Source organism: Ovis canadensis, chromosome 1, assembly GCF_042477335.2.
Source record: "Ovis canadensis isolate MfBH-ARS-UI-01 breed Bighorn chromosome 1, ARS-UI_OviCan_v2, whole genome shotgun sequence".
In the NCBI taxonomy this organism is placed as follows: domain Eukaryota; kingdom Metazoa; phylum Chordata; class Mammalia; order Artiodactyla; family Bovidae; genus Ovis; species Ovis canadensis.
In genome coordinates, this window is record NC_091245.1 from 239,914,595 (window position 1) to 239,928,854 (window position 14,260).

The 14,260-nt window shown below is 43.2% G+C and overlaps 2 protein-coding genes across 6 annotated transcripts in view; one reads left to right on the plus strand and one right to left on the minus strand.

Annotated features, from left to right (window-relative positions):
• The window catches only part of MED12L (mediator complex subunit 12L), a 361,426-nt gene that overhangs the window by 149,102 nt on the left and 198,064 nt on the right, over positions 1-14,260 (minus strand). The gene's annotated exons all lie outside the window — the stretch shown is intronic.
• Positions 13,209-14,260, plus strand: part of P2RY14 (purinergic receptor P2Y14) — a 62,841-nt gene continuing 61,789 nt past the window's right edge. The window contains exons 1-2 of one of the 3 annotated variants that reach the window (XM_069580678.1): positions 13,242-13,432; positions 13,509-14,098. The gene's annotated coding sequence lies outside the window, so the exon portion shown is untranslated. Of the gene's footprint in view, positions 14,099-14,260 lie in introns of all 3 variants that reach the window. The other 2 variants (XM_069580687.1, XM_069580702.1) reach the window with 2 other exon arrangements.

The window sequence follows — 14,260 nt, forward strand, 5'->3', positions numbered from 1 at the left end:
TTGAGGATCATTTAAATCTCGTAAATAGAGATTCTGTCTCAAACAGAACACCACAACAAAACAGCTTATCAAATCAAGAAATACTAGGCACATGCTATGTTTGAAAAAAAATTATGGCTAAGACGACATTTACAATAATCTTTGGATATGTCTAAGTGAATTATAAAAGCATTAAGATCAAACATTTTCAAATTTAAACATAAACATCTGGTAGATGCTGAATTAGCTATGCTCTGTGCCCCACCCCCAGCCCTCTATCACCATCTAGTGGTAAATTTATGAAACAACTGAAAACGAGTCCAGCGCTAGTTACTGCTTGTGACTACACATTATCATGGCCTAGGCCTTCCCTGTAGGCTTCCTTCAGTCAGTCATCTTTAGTGCTAACAAAAAGCAGTGTGTGTGTGCGTGCGTGTGTGTGTGGGGGGGGGGGGGGGGCGGGGGGGGGCCTGCCGCTGCGTGGGGGAGGACACAACAGTCCTGAAGCTGCCTAGATAAATATAAGATGGAAATGTTTGACAAAAAATTAGACCTATAAAAAATTATGTTGTTGTTTAATTGCTAAGTCTTGTCCAACTCTTTTGCGACCCCATGGACTGTAGCCCATCAGGCTCCTCTGTCCACGGGATTTCCCAGGTAAGAATACAGCAGTGGGTGGCCATTTCCTTTTGCAGGTAAGTTACAGATGTGTCTTAAAAAAAATAAAATAAAAAGGCTGAAATATACATAGATTTCATAAGGAAACCGGAACAAATATTGACTATGCTTTTTGACATACAAAAAAGAAATTTATTTAAATGTAATTTACTGTTTCAAAAATCATTTATTAGAATTAGACTAAGACTGTCAGTGTTAAAATGTTTAACTTATCAAAAAATGCATGGGATTCAAATGGCAACTTTTATTTTGAATATTCTTAAATTTTTCTTATAAACTACAATAATGAGATTTTTAAAAATCATCTAAAATGATTTAAGAAAATGGTATAATGTGGCTATCAGATCAACTAGCCTTTCCTTCTCTCATTTGGAAACTCAAGATATGGAATTAAATCAGATCCTAGGCAAGTATTCTTAATAAAGTGTCCAGCTTCACTTTGAAAAATGCCAGAGAAATCTGTTGATTGCAGCAGCTCTCAGAAACAAGCCACCCATCAGATTAGATCATCCTAGCTTATCAACAAGAATCTAGAATAGTCGACCCGATTGGCCAAAGCTTCTAAGTCTAGGTTTAAATGTTACAAGCAAGACTTTCCAACAACACTCTAGACACGTTTACCTGGACACAGATATAAACACACAATACTTATAACTAGGGCTAAGAGATTTAGTATACCAAAGATAACACAGCTCCCTAACCTATGATAGCTTCCAGGTGGTACTAGTGGTAAAGAACTCACTTGCCAATGCAGGAGACATAAAAGACTCAACTTTAATCTCTGGGTCAGGAAGATCCCCTAAAGAAGGAACTGGCAACCCACTCCAGAGTTCTCACCTAGAGAATCCCATTGACAGAGGAGTCTGGAGGGCCACAGTCCATGGGGTTGCAAAGAGTTGGACACAACTGAAGCGACTGAGCACACACAAAAATACACCTTAAAAATCACTTCGCATTCTTAAGATTGTTACTGCTGCTGCTGCTAAGTCGCTTCAGTCGTGTCCGACTCTGTGCAGCCCACCAGACGGCAGCCCACCAGGCTCCCCCATCCCTGGGATTCTCCAGGCAAGAACACTGGAGTGGGTTGCCATTTCCTTCTCCAATGCATGAAAGTGAAAAGTCAAAGGGAAGTCGCTCAGTCGTGTCCGACTCTTAGCGACCCCATGGACTGCAGCCTTCCAGGCTCCTCCGTCCATGGGATTTTCCAGGCAAGAGTACTGGAGTGGGGTGCCAAAGATTGTTACTACTATCCCACAAAATACCTTCAGTAACAGTGAAACCATCTGTCAATTACCAAAAATAAATTCTGTGTTTTTTCAAAACGCCATATCAACTGTATCTTTAGATTTTTATGTGCTATTTTATGCAGCTAGAGAAATGCCAACATTAAACACAATGGAAAAAATGAATGTGTAAGGAGATGAATACTGGGCCAAACACTTATGTGATAAAAATTTGGAATCACCTAGATCAGAACTTCTCAACTCCATGGAACCCAATGCACTCTTTCTGTGAGATATGCATCGACGTATTTTTAGTGGTAGTAGCATTAGGGCTTGCCAGATGGCACCAGTGGTAAAGAGCCTGCCTGCCACGGCAGGAGAAACAAGAGACATGGGTTCGATCCCTGGGTCAGGAAGATCCTCTGGAGGAGAGCATGGCAACCCACTCCAGTATTCCTTGCCTGGTGAATCCCATGGACAGAGGAGCCTGGTGGGCTATGGTACACAGGGTCACAAAGAGTCAGACATGACTGAGAGTCTGAGCCCAAATGAGCACAAGTAGTAGTGTTAGTCACCAGTTATGTCCAACTGTTTGCGACCCCCGTGGACTGTAGCCTGCTGGGTTTCTTTGCCCAAGGGATTCTCCAGGCAGGAGTATTGGAGTGAGCTATCATTCCCTTCTCCAGGGGATCTCCCAGACCCAGGGATTAAACCCAGGTCTCTGTCCTACATTGCAGGCAGATTCTTTACCATCGAGCCACTAGGGAAGTTCAATGTATTTTTAGTAATATAATCCATCTATACATGCATTCCTCTCTTTGTATGGTAGTGTGGGACCATAAAAATGAGGACTGTATCACTTTCTCTATCATATCCAAGGAGGCTCTGTACCCTTGGATTTGATTAACACCATCACCATCACCCAGGCACCTGAATGGAAATTCAGAGTCATCCAATGGCCCTTCTTTCCTTCCCCCTACTAGCAGCCCTGCACCCAGTCCTGCAAGTCTGCCCTTGCACACGGGGGACAAGGTAGGCCTCCACCCCGCATGGCCCAGTGTCAGGCCTAGCTCAGGCTGGAGGCAGCTGTGTGAGCTCATGGCCCAGCAAGGACCTGCAAGCACAGCAAAAAACCTTGGCCCCACCTCCCACTGTGTGTCCAGCTGAGAGGAGAAAATGAACCAACCTCACCCTGATTTTAAACTGCCAGCACTTCTGCTAGGAGCCTCAAGTTTTCCATTCTGGCCTAGGCCCTCATGTACTCCTTTCAGAACTTTTAACACTACACAGTTATTCTCTAATGAAATAAAAATAGCTAACTTTTATTGGTATTCCCTACAAAGCAGGCATCATTTTGAGCTCCTGACCTGTATCAACTACCTTTATGCCCTTGACAAACTCCAAGGAAGCACTGGCATTACCTTAACGTCCTCAGGGACACACAGGTCAGAAAGGCTATTGCTGGGATCCAGACTTAGGCCATCTGGCTCCAGAAGCTCTGCTTTCAATCAGTCTCAATAATGAAGTGAAACACATGCCTTAAGGTGTTACTGATACGACCAAGAGCCTTGCAAATGATTTACGTTACCTAATGCTAGGAATACAAACACAAGCCACTGCAGATAAGGCTGGGGATGAAGCTAAGCAGCACTCTTAAGCAAGGACTGAATAATTCCTTTACTAAACCTGAAAGATTATACTATTAAGAGAAAACTGAGTCCATCAATCACACACATTTGGTCATTTTACTCCCTCATAATTCAGACGAGGGGGCTTCCCTGGTGGCTCAGCAGTAAAGAATCCACCTGACAATGCAGGAGATGCGGGCTCAATCCCTGGGTCAAGAAGATGCCCTGGGGAAGGAAATGGCAACCCACTCCACTATTTTGCCTGGAAAATCCCCCATAGACAGAGAAGCCTGGCAGGCTACAGTCCATATGGTTGCAGAGAGTCGGAAATGACTTAGTCACTAAACAACAATTCAGATGAGCATATAATTCATGATCAAAACCTGGCTACTTTTGAGTGTGGAAGTGTCAATTACTGAGCTGGCACAGGTGTAAACTAAGACAGTGTAAACAAACCTGGACATGTGGCCCCTGTGCTCACAGCACATCTGAAAATTCATGTCTGTGGGGATTGCATTGCCCAGTTAAATAAGCAGTTTAGGACAAGGATAAAGAGATCAAGAAACCCAGCCATTTCATCAACTGGAAGCCCCACCGTGACGTCTCTTCTGTCCAGTTTACTAGCACAAACTGTGAACCCCTGGCTGCTGGAATCACAACTATTCAACAAAAATCTCTAATGGAGGTTTCCTGGGAGTGTGGATAATGGTTTCTAGGTCAGTGCTCTTTGCGAATGGCTTTGTTTAATACCACAAGAAAGAACCCTGCTCACCAAATTTAGTACTTTTGCCTTGGCAAGCATACGTGATCTATCTAAATTTTAATTTAAATTTTGCAGAAAAGGGGGCTGCAGCGTTCATCCTTCCAAGGCACAGGCCTCCGCAGAGACAACTAAACAAACTGGCCGGATAACAAAGTGGTCACGACATTGGGCCACAAAGGGTACTGGCGTCAGGGAACTATTCTACAACTAGGGTTGGATAATCGACCCCTCCAAGACGTCTGCCAGGCTCCGGAAGAAACAGAACATGGGAACCCAGGGAGCCTTCTGGTCGTGACAAGTCACACAAGTGGAGCCGCACATCCTCCTTCAACCTGTCTGTGCTCTCCCTGGGAATCAGACACGGGCAACACGCACAGCTGCTCCCCGAACAGCTCGTTCAAGGAACAGACACAGAAACTCGGCCCCGTTGAGTCTTCATTCTAATGACACCAACTGGTCTGTGAAAAACAGCCCACAATTCGCTGCTGTGCCCCAAATGTTAACTAAACAGATATGTAGCTCTCTACAGCATGAATGGTCTAAAACCGCAGAAAAATTTCACAGTCACACTGCCAATGAAGCTAAATTGCCAAAGATGACCGCACAACACTCACACAAACCAGAGGTATATACAAGTGTGCTTAGCTAATAGCAGCTTGCTAGACAGAGAAGAAGACTACACAAATTTCAGGTATGGCTTACTCGTTGGGTAAAAAAACAAACAGGAAAACCAAAAACAAAAAAAGCCAAAAAACCCTGCATTCAGATTAACCCCGGACAAGCTCCCTGAAGTCTCCCCACCACAAAACCTTCCCCTAAACTTGCGAGGGCCTGCTCCTCCCACACATCACACAGCTGAACAGGCGACATCTGTTTATCAAAACAACTCTGGGAAAATTTATCTAGCTGATAAATGTTGACACATGGAGGCATGGGAAAATCTTCTGGCTTCTTTATGAGTTGACTTGAGTTTTGTGCTAGCAGAACAGCCTGCTGGTGGCCTGTCAAACATACACTGGACATCTGTTTGATTATTAAAGAAAGAGCACGCTGACCAGGAGTAAAGAATGTCTATGTCAAAAACAAAGAGTAAATGCCTCTCTTCCTGGGACACCAATGCTGGTGTTCTGTTGATGATAAGACTCTCTTCCCAGGTGCCAAGTCCATACTGATTCGCTGTGTATGTGCTGGGGTTTTTTTCTCTTTTTCTTGAAACCTTGAAGGAATGCATCCCTGGCTTGTTTTATGTTCTTTGTCTGACAAGACATCAAACTGCACTGAAAACCATGTTTCTTTGGAGCGATTCCTCAGAGTTATCTGAGAGGCTGTGCCCCAGGCTTTATTCCTCAGTTTGGCTCAAATAAAACTCTTTTCCATTCTGATTACAGGTTCTTTATTATTTTCCTCAACATAATCAAAATGAAGTATTTACTCTCTACATTCGTTAAGTCTCATTCTGACTGAAGCTTCTCTCAGTGGCTTCTGAAGCCTCGTTTTCGTAACTTGTTCAAATGATGTACTAAAAAGCTGAGCAGAGTGCTAAGCAAATAAATCTTCTAAAGCAGTGTACTATCCTCTAGCAGGAGTCCCCAGCCTCTGCGATCTAATGTCTGGTGATCAGAGGTGGAGCTGATGTAATAGTAACAGAAATAAAGTGTGCAATAAACGTCATGAAACTGAATCATCCCAAAACCACCCCCGATTCCTAGTCCATGGGAAAATTTTCTGTCACAAAACTGGTCCCTGGTGCCGAAAAGGTCAGAGACTGCTACTCCAAGGGACTCATCCTGTGCTGTGCTCAGACACTCAGTCATATCAGACTCTCTGCGACTCCCTGGACTGTGGCCCGCCAGGCTCCTCTGTCCATGCAATCTCCCGGGCAAGAATACTGGAATGGGTTGCCATTTCTTTCTCCAGGGGATCTTCCCGACCCAGGGATTGAACCCACTATTCTTGCATCTCTTGCACTGCAGGTGAGTTCTTTACCAATGAGCCACCTGGGAAGCCCAGGAAGTCCATCTTATTTATCTTTACAAACAGGACCAGATATAACAGCTGGGGGACATTCCCTGCCTCTCTCCCATTTGCATAATACACATTCACTCAACAAACATTTCTGAGTGCCTGCTACAGGAGTGGGCACTGGGGAGACCAAAATAGGCCAACAAAGATTGCTATTGCCCATTCTGGCTGGGATGGATATAAAAAAAGGCGACATAGGAAGAATATGAACAATGGCAAGATAGCAGAGACATACCCAGAGTTAGTGACAGGTGAGTCTTAAGAGCAAATGGGAGCAGAATGAAATAATGAGAAAGGATATTATTTTGGAGGCTCAGAGGGATAAAAGAAAATAGCCTCTTCTGCTTCATGGCCATCTTCTCAAAAAACTATACCTACAGGAAGAAACATATGCACTGAGATTTTATTTTTGTGACAGTGAGTTCTCAATTTTGACTCTTCGCTAATATCACGGACTGAAATTCATTCCTTCTGATTCTTAAGGTTATACCTATTATTAGCAACAAAGAAAAATTTTTTGAGTAATTCAACTAACTGAGACTAGGCATTCAGCTCATGACTCAATATTAGTGCCTATTTCAAAGTGAGGTTTTTGCTAGTCTACAAAACATACAAATACTGCTCACATCAGTTCTTTTCATAAACTGTCACTTCTGCCGATCTTCCAGTAGGGGGAGATATTGTAACAGACATTTGTGTCTCCAATTACAACTTTCACATAAAGGGGAGCACACAACTGCCAATGAATTCCTGTGCTGGTTGCTCATTTCGAGTCTTTACAAAAAAAGAAAGAAAGCGTTGTTTTACAGAATAGTGGGTAATTATGTCTTAAAGACATAAATCCTGCCACCCTCTTCCACTACCCTAAATCAATGCACTGACTTGGGCAGGATTTAATGATTTCACAGAGGGAGGCACAAAAAGGCATGTCTGCTTTCCATGTTTTTCTACCAGATTAGTTTTTAAAGCACATCTTCAATTATTTTTACCAAAAAGCTGAAAAATGTCACGGTGTCATGAATTATGAACACCTCAGCATGACGATCAGAACGCTCACACTCTATCCCACCGACTTTCCTTTCCTGGTTGGCCCCTTGGCCACACCATTCTCTTTATCCTGAAGGACTTTCTAGACTGAGTCTAGACATCAGAGACATCTACCAAGAACCGCTTGAGACACCAGCTCCTTCACAGATCCTTTAAGATGGCAACTTTCAAACTCACTTCCCCTTTTTTGGCCACACTGTGAGGCTTGCAGGATCTTAGTTCCCTGACCAGGAATTGAACCCGACCCCAACAATGAAACCACCAACTCCTAACCACTAGACTGCCAGGGAACTCCCTAAACTCATTTCCTTTTCATTTCTCTCTAGTTTCCCTACAGTGTTTCTAATGGGTCTTGTACTAAAATTTTCTGTATTCTTAACCCAGTGTATTTCTCAACGTCTGGTAGAATCCTGTTGCAATCATAACTCCCCCCAACACAAACACACACACCGTAATAAATCACTTGCCGGAAAAGCCTTTTTAACTTTTTAAAAAATGATATAACCCAGTAAATAGCTCCTGCAGTTAAAACAGGTTCATCGAAAATCTTCATATAATGACTACATAAATTATGGGATACTACAAAGTTATAAGGAGAAATAAAAAACATAATTCTATAGGGCTAACGTGAGTAAGTACCAAGACAGCAAGAGAGAAATAGCAAAATGTTCTGGTGTGGCTAACTGTCCAACAAAGTCAATGGGGAAAAATTTGGGGATAAGGTCATAACAATAAAGTTGTTTTTGTACTTATTTCAAAAAACAATTTGGGGGCAAGGAACAAACTAAGACATTTATAGAAATAAGTAAACTGACTTTTATGGCAGTTGTTGACAGGCTGGATGGAAACTGACTGGAAACAATAACAGACATTGGAGGATTCCATGTATTAGACTCACTCTATTTGAAGGACAAATACACAAGGGATATTTATATATAACCAGTCTTAGTACTGACGAGGCAGAGTCCAACCTGGAAATGATGCTAGGGAAAGGAACTGTGTGACTGCATGTGAGCATGGGGGGTGGGCTAGGGGTGGCAATCATACTGGGGGTATGTGGAGGGTTTTGAGATTAATGGGGATGAAGTCCCATGGTATTTTAATCTTAAGAGTTCCACAGAGTGAAATGGGAATAAGCTGAGGGAACATAGAACTACTCAGCATAAAACAAAGCATGGGAAGAAAAAAAAAATCAGAGACAAATCCAAAACAGAACATTGATTATGTTTTTATCTCTCTTTTTTTTTTAGAGTCCTAGAAGAAGGAAATATGTCCTCTATCCATTATACTATTACTATTTCCATCATCATATATTATTTTATTTATTTCATATTGAAACGGGTGTCCAGTGTTGAATAAAGCCAAGTAATTTGTATTGTTAATCATCATAACAAAATACTATCTTTGAAATACACAAAATATGATCAATAGTTTGTCGGAATAAAATATTTTTGCAAACAATAACAAGATATATTATTTCCAATTCTAATAGGAAAAATGTTTACAAGCTTATCATCACATTTAAGCATATCCACAAAATGACCAGCAAAAATCTCAAGGAAATACAAAATAGTAATGCAGGGTAGCCTTTACATCCTGCATTGCAATACCTCTGAGTCACAAATATGCCCAGGTTTGCACAAGCTCTACACTCTGGGACACCTGAGGCCAGTTTTCAAAATCTGATCAACACACAATGTGAGGTGCATAAATAAAGGAAGACTCCATTCCTAAAACTTTTCTACTACAAAGAAGTAACACAGTGTAAGAATGTATTTCTCTCATTCACTGACATCTAGTGCAGAAAAGGAGTGATAAAAGCAGACAGGCTGGAACAGAAACTTAAGGGCCCAGAAGAAGTCAGACATCACTGGTTTTGAAACATGAGCCCCTGATGACAGTCTTGCTTTTCCTCTTTGGGTTTTACCTGATCTCTGTATGCTCTAGCTCTATTCTCTCTCTCTAGGTCTCTCTACCATTCTCTCCTCTCACTAACACCACCCTCCTAGTTCTCCGATTATCACAATTTCTGCTCTCAGGGCACAAGTCTACACAGTGTCCTACAACAGTAACTGATAAGGGCCAGGTGGCTGGAGGCAGCTAAACAAAGCAGGAAGAAAGACATCTAGCCGGAGGATAAAAGTTCCTCCAAGTGTTGTGAGATCAGAGGCTCCAAAACAGCAAGGCCAGGATGCTCAGCCCCAGGTCGTATTTCTGACTTACCCAAATGCTTTTGAAAGTAAGAGTCCTGAGCCAAAAACATGGATTGTGACTGGTTTAGTGAAGTAGGGTATTAGAATCCACAGATAAAGCTCCCCAGGTGGTACTGATGGCTAGTCAAGTATATGAACAATGACCTAAAAGAGTCAGAACTGCTTCAGAGTTCCCAAGTGAGCGGAGGGCAAGAAGGGCAACCCCAAAACACAGGGGAAAACAGGTGGCAGCTTCAGGTTTTTCTTAAAAGTCTCTCAAACATTTACTGAGAGACCACAAGGGACTTCCCTGGTGGTCCAGTGGCTAACACCCTGAGTTCTCAATGTAGGAGGCCCTGAGTTCAATCCCTGGTCAGGGAACTAGATCCCACATGCTGCAAATAAGAATTCACAAGCGGCAACTAAGACCCCGTGCAGGCAAACAAGTATTTTAAAATAAATAAATAAAAATTCAAAAAAATAAGATGAGCCCTTGCCCCACTGGCAATAAGCTCCTACAGCCAGAAGTTCTACTAGCGCAGACCCTCTGTCTTGAGATATACAACCTTGAGAAGACAAGATAACCAGATAACTCACCAAGTTTTTCCTGGATACTCAGTTTTCATCTTCCCTAATTCCAAGGCAAGTATAGCCTTTAACCACTAACTTTACCATTCATCATCACCTGTAACACTTAAATGTCTGCCATCTCTCTCTGTGAAAGTGTTAGTTGCTCAATCATGTCCAGTTCTTTGTAACCCCATGGACTGTAGCCTGCCAGGCTCCTCTGTCCATGGGATTCTCCAAGCAAGAATACTGGAGTGGGTACCCTTCTCCAGGAAAACTTTCTGACCCAGGGATAGAACCCATCTCCTGCATTGCAAGCAGATTCTTTACCATCTGAGCCCTTTCTACACTGCAATAAAATGTTACATGGGCATACAACCAGATTTCTTGATGAGAAAATACACTCCTCCTGTGTGCCCACCAAGGACTGTCTGATGTTTGATGAATTAATGAATCAGTGTTCACTGTTCATGTGCATGTAGAAATGAGCTGCTGAACCAGAGAAGGAATCCTAAACTCTTGATTTTAAACTTTGGCTGCAAAATCCTGTCCAGCTACCTCCTCACTTGAACAACTTGGTTAAATCCTCCCAAGCTCTCTTCTCTCGTCTGTAAAAATAGAACTTAGCGGGCCCTCAAATGGCTCCCATGTAAACTGGGTGCAAAAGGGTCTGATACAAAGAGAGTCCTCCTCCGTCAAATATCTGGGAGGTCGTGTACCTGCGCTTTGATCCAGTCCTTGCTGGTGAGCACTGCTCTGAATCCCCTGGCTTCCTGCCTAGACAACTCACTACACAGCAGAGGTCACAAACCAGCCTTCCACAAGCCAGGCACAGTCAGGGTCTGTTTCAGCCCACAAGACATCAGGCCTACAGAAGCATCTAACTTAGATGACAACATGTAGATGTAACAGTGCAGTTAAGAGGAGAGGCTCTGTGGAACATCTCTGTGCCTTGGTTTCTCATCTATTAAAAAAGAGGTGGAACCAACCCAGCTCATGGAGCTGTTGTGAGAGCCCCATGAGTTAAAACACATAAACATACAACAGGTGTTTAAAATGATGCATACAATCACCATTAGAGGCTCTGACAACACTGACCTATCCACAAAGGAGGCAATGAGGGATGCTGACAAGGTCTAGTTGAGAAGCAGCTGCCCACTTAGGTGGGCCATGAGCGCTACACTTCACAATTCCTGGATCCCCAAGGGTCTCACACTTGATAGCAGGACTACCTGCTATCAGGGGACCACCCGTAGGGCTATCCCTTTGGCCTTGGGCTTTGCAACTCCTGGTATAGCACATGAAGTAAATTTTAATGTAATCATCATTTCCATCACAGTCATGCTCCATACAAATGTGGAGCGCCCCATGGAGAAGGCAAGAAGCATAAGAGCACAAGGAGACAATTAATGGGTGTTTCTGAGGTTGTCAGAATAAACAGAGCCTCCTGCAATAAACCAAGGAAGCCTTGAGAGCCACAGTTAAGAGACTGTGAATGCCAAATTGTCCATTTAATCAGCATAATGTTTACATCTGAAGGATTCTGCCATGAGCCCTGGTAATCATCCTTATATCCATTTGTACTTACCTGTGTTTGCCCACCAGATCTGCTTACAGCTGAAGCTAGCAAGCCTCTGCAGGCACACAGGTGCTCTTAGCCCCAGCGGTCAAAGAAGCAGTGAGGACCCTATATAGGCCCTGGGGAAGGATGGGGAATGGGTGCCCCCAGGAAGAGTCAAGTGAGAAGCTTTCCTAAACCAGCTCTGGGTCCCTCGGGGCCTCTGCTGGATCTTAAGGATCAATAGTGACTACTGCCGCCTGCAACGCTAGAGACCCAGGTTTGATTTCCTGGGTCAGGAAGATCCCATAGAGAAGGGAATGGCTGCCCACTCCAGTATTCTTGCCTGGAGAATCCCTATGGACAGAGGAGCCTGGCAGGCCACAGTCCATGGGGTTGCAAAGAGCTGGACACAACTGAGCGACTAAGCACACCATAGTTAATACTGAGTCTGTATGTAAGACTCAAAATAAGTAAACGCACTTCATGAGGAAAGGGACTTGGGTCTGATTCAGTCACTATGTCATCCCCAGGGTGTGGAATACTGCCTACTACACAGTAGGCACATATAAAGTATCTAAAACAGCACGGGGCATATCATAAGTATATAAATAAGCACTACTGACTACTGTAACTGCAAACGTTTCTTACGTTTTTAGGTCCAGTTGAATTTGACACATTAAACTATGAGTCCACAGTTTGGGCACCTCAGTGAACACACCTGCAATGCAGCAGCCTAATAAACAGTCTTCCGTCTGCTCAATATTCTGGGATAACCTAAATGGGAAAAGCATTTGAAAAAGAACAGATACACGTATAGGTATAACTCAATCGCCTTGCTGTACACCTGAAACTAACACAGCATTGCTAATTAACTACACTCCAACATAAAATAAAAATTATAAAGAGCCTTCCAGGGCAGAGTTTCTTTCTTATCTGTTTCTGAGTCACACACTTTGATGAGGGATTTACAGCCAAATTCAGAGTACTTCCCCCTGTTAACTGCACACTGTTTTTCAGTGGGAAAGACACTGGAGCCCTCCTTGGGACATTACAAGTGATATTATAAGGCCTGAAAGGAACCAAAAATACAAAGAGGGCCCTGCCTCTTGCTTTCAAAACAGTAATATTAGCATCACACATTGAGCAAAAGATCAACACATGATGAGATTACTGAAGTCCTACTTGTGATCTATTTGTCAGTAATGCTCAAATGTGGGAAAAAAAAAAAAAGTGACAGTAGCAGCACCTCTTGGCTAACAGATGGGTTCATGGATGCCAAAATGCTTCTTTACTCAAATGCTAGTTTCACATTTCTGGGGCACCCCAATCACCACCTGTTGGTGAACAGCTGTTTACACTGTGTGGCTGCTGAAGGAAAGAGGAGCAAAACTTGCCAACCCCAAATGTGTCTCTTTGATCTGTCCATTATCTTGAGCTGAAAACAAGCCAGGCCCCAAAGACTGAGGAACCTCTGACCTTCCCCCAACTTTCTAAAAGAATTTAGATAGAGGATCTCTTCCCCGAAGGGCGCTACCACTACAGATCCGCGTAGTATAACAGGAACTAGCTGTGCAGACAGAGGGACCCAGCACCAATGTGTTTGTTAAAACGCCTCTCTGTGTCCCATTGTCTCTGTACAGCAGAGCAAACATTTGTTCAGCAAACTCCTGCTCTTCTTCATCTTCCTGTGAATTTAATTCCACACCACTACCCCTAACATCTTTCGTCTTTAGCTGAAGACGGTGTGTAAGGTGGCGACTTCTGCCATTTTGGTGAGTTACTCAGTCTTCCTGGTCTCGCCCACATATATACATGTTATTAAATTTTTGTTTTTCTCCTGTTAACCAGTCTCCTGTCAGTTTAATTCTTGGACCAGCCAGAGGAGCCTCGAAGGGCGAAGAGAAGTTCTTCCTCCCCGACAACAGTTTCCTCTTAGGAGGGTGCGGCAGATACAGCCTGGTCCCTACCTCAGTGGTCAGCACCACAAGCAGCCCTCCACCTCTTACCACATGTTGAATTTGGCAATAGCAAAGTATAAAAGCAGAAAGCACTTAGGTTGTTTGCCAGATGACGTGGCAATGCTGAGGGGGAAAAAAAAAGTAGTAGAAAATTGCAAGGAAAAAAAAAAAAAGGCACTATGCCTTTTTTTGGATCACTGAAAGAAAGGCACTAACGTGGAGGCTGGCCCAACACCACGGAAATCCAAACACCTTTCTCTTCCTCCTTGTTTCCATTTGCCAACCTTGAGTGAGTTCTGACCAACCAGTTCAGCAGAGTGACAGTCAACCTACTATCTCGTGGTTTCTATCAAGTTCCTGATTTTCATCTGTTCCTGAAGACAAGCAAGAACTCTGTGTCTAACAGTCTCAACTTGGAGCGTCCACTGAGACATTCTGAAATGGTTGTTGCTTGACTCACAGGTGAAAAACTACAAACAGGTAAGGAAACAGCCTTTCCATGAAATAACTTCAGTGTGTGTGAAAGGGGCATGAGAATAGAAAAGGAGATTTCTGAGCTTGGCAGTAATAATGCTGAGTAACACAGACTCTCTCCACCCTCAGTAAGTTACTGTGGGTTTGAGAACTATAACTGGTTGATAC